Source organism: Mus caroli, unplaced genomic scaffold, assembly GCF_978045245.1.
Source record: "Mus caroli unplaced genomic scaffold, Mus_caroli_1 scaffold_11, whole genome shotgun sequence".
Lineage (NCBI taxonomy): Eukaryota > Metazoa > Chordata > Mammalia > Rodentia > Muridae > Mus > Mus caroli.
Window position 1 is genome coordinate 15,562,722 of NW_028227266.1, and position 3,303 is coordinate 15,566,024.

Sequence of the window (3,303 nt, forward strand, 5' to 3'; positions counted from 1 at the left end):
CAAAAGTCTATGCTTAACAAAATTGGAAGGCCTTGATGAAATGGGTGATTTTCTAGACAGATACCAGGTACCAAAGTTAAGTCACAATCAAATAAACCATCTATGCAGTCCCATAACTACCAGTGAAATATAAACTGCCATTAGAAGTCTCCCAGACACACAAAGAAGCCCATGGTCAGATGGTTTTAGTACAGAATTCTACCAGACTTGCAATGAAGATCTAATTCCAACACTTCTCAAATTACTCTATAAAATAGAAACATATGGAACACTTTTCAATTCTTTCTATGAAGACAAAGTTATACTGATACCTAGACCAGAAAATGACCCAACAAAGAAAGAGAACTACAGAAAAATTTCCCTTATGAATATTGATGAAAAACTACTTAATAAAATCTTCCAAACAAATCCAAGAACACATCAAAATGGTCATCCAACATTATTAAGAAGGCTTCATCTTAGGAATTCAGAGATAGTTTAGTATATGGAAATCCATCAGTGAAATTTACTATATAAACAAAGTCAGAGGCAAAAACCATATATCTCACAAGGTGCTGAAAAAGCCTTTAATAAAATACAGCATCCAATCATGCTTAAAGTATTGGATGGATCAGGACTTCAAGGTTCCTACCTAAATATAATAAAGACAATATTCAGCAAACCAATGCCAACATCAAACTAAATGTAAAGAAACTCAAAGCAATTCCATAAAATCAGGGGCAACACAGCACTGCTCACTCTCTCCTTACCTATTAAATATAGTACTGGAAGTTTTACCCAGAGCAATTAGACAACAAAAGGAGATCAACAGGATACAAATTGGGAGGGAGGAAATCAAGATATCTTTATTTACTGATGGTATGATAGTATACATTAACACCTCTAAAATCTCTACCTGAGAACTCTTTCAACTGATAAACAACTTCAGCAAAATAGCTAAATAATAATAAAAAAAATAACTATAACAAATCGGTAGCCTTCCTTTATTCAAAAGATAAAAAAACTGAGAAAGAAATTAGGGAAACAACACCCTTCACTATAGTCACAAACAATATAAAATATCTTGGTTTGACTCTAACCAAGAAAGTAAATGATCTTTATAACAAAATCTTCAAATCCCTGAAGGAAGAAATTGAAGAAGACCTCAGAACATGGCAAGATCTCCCATGCTCATGGATTGGCAAGATTAATATAATAAACATGGCCATCTTACCAAAAGCAATCTACAGATTCAATGCAATCCCCATCAAAATTCCAACTCAATTCTTCATAGAGTTAGAAAGAGGAATTTCAGTCAGGCAGTGGTGGTGCATACCTTTAATCCCAGCACTTGAGAGGCAGAGGCAGACAGATTTCTGAGTTCCAGTCCAGCCTGGTCTACAGAGTGAGTTCCAGGATAGCCAGGGCCACACAGAGAAACCCTGTCTTGAAAAAACAAAACAAACAATGAAACAAAAACCAAACAAACACAAAAGGAAGAGCAATTCTCAAATTCATTTGGAATTACAAAAACCAAGGATAGCAAAACTATTCTTAACAATAAAAGAACTTCTGGAGGAATCACCATCCCTCAACTGAAGATAAACTACAAGATATACTATAGGGCAATAGTTATTATAAAACTGCATGGTAGTAGTACAGAGACAGGCAGGTAGATCAGTGGAATAGAATTGAAGACCCAGAAGTCAACCTACACACCTATGGTCACTTGATCTTTTACAAAGAAGCTAAAACCATCCAGTGGGAAAAGACAGCATTTTCAACAAATGCTGCTGGTTCAACTGGAGGTCAGCATGTAGAAAAATGTAATTTGATCCAATCTTATCTCCTTGTACAAATCTCAAGTCCAAATTGTTCAAGGACTTCCACATAAAACCAGATATATTGAGAATAGGAGAAGAGAAGAGAAGAGAAGAGAAGAGAAGAGAAGAGAAGAGAAGAGAAGAGAAGAGAAGAGAAGAGAAGAGAAGAGAAGAGAAGAGAAGAGAAGAGAAGAGAAGAGAAGAGAAGAAAGTGAGTAAGAACCTTGAATACTTGGGCACAGGGGGCATCTTCCTGAAAAGAACACTGATAGCTTATGCTCGGAGATCTAGAATTGACAAATGAGACCTCATAAAATTGCAAAGCTTCTGTAATGCAAAGGACTCTGTCAATAAAACAAAACATCAACTCACAAATTGGTAAAAGATCTTTACTAACTCTGCATCTGATAGATGGTTAATATCCATTGTGTACAAAGAACTCAAAAGTTAGACTCCAGAGAACCAAACAACTTTATTAAAAATGGGGTACAGAGCTCAACAGAGAATTCTCAACTCAGGAATCTCAAATGAGTGAGAAGGACATAAGGAAATGTTTAGCATCCTTAGTCACCAGGCAAATAAAATCAAAATGACCCTGAGATTCCACCTCACACCAGTCAAAATGGCTAAGATAGTAAACTCAGGAAATAGCAGATGCTGGCAAGGATGTGGAGAAAGAGGAACAATCCTCCACTGCTGGTGAGATTGCAAGCTGATACAACCACTCTGGAAATCACTCTGGAAGTTCCTCATAAAATTGGACATTGTACTATCTGAGGACCCAGGAAAACCAGAAGGAGGGAACATTGAAATGTAATAAATAAAATTTAAAAAATATATAAAGAATTTTTTTAAATCTAAATTTTTATAAATTATCTTTAAAATGATATTAATTTATTGGGAATTGAATTCTCCTCCATTGTCATTTGGTTCTCATAGAGTTGTTCATGAACACACAAAGAGGAAAAAGTGAATGTTGTGAGAGTTACATACAAATACTATGATAGATAGCTATTCCTATTCTGTATATAAAATCTCATTCTTTTTTCTAAATTTTTAAAACAAAAGTTTTAACTATGTATAAATATAAACTATCCATAGATCATTTGAAAGACTAGACAAAAATGCATACAAAAAGAAGGACACACTGACACACTGGGCTATTAACTTATTAAAGTTTGTTCTTTTTGATGAATACAAGAATATCAACACATTTCAAATGAAAACACGGCACACACAGCATATAATTTTATGATTTAGGTCATGCTCGCTGAGAAAACTAATTAAAATTATGTGGCTTATGTATTTCCTTTATCACCCTAGGAGTTTGAACTTTCTATCCTTTGTAAATGATCAAAAAGACACATATATCAGATTTGCAGAGTTCTAATTACTTAGCCAGAACAGCTGGATATTATTGATATAGGTTACTTGGCTTCTTTATAAATTATAGATGTTTGGGGAATATAATCAGAATTTGGGTCGATGACATATTTAGGAG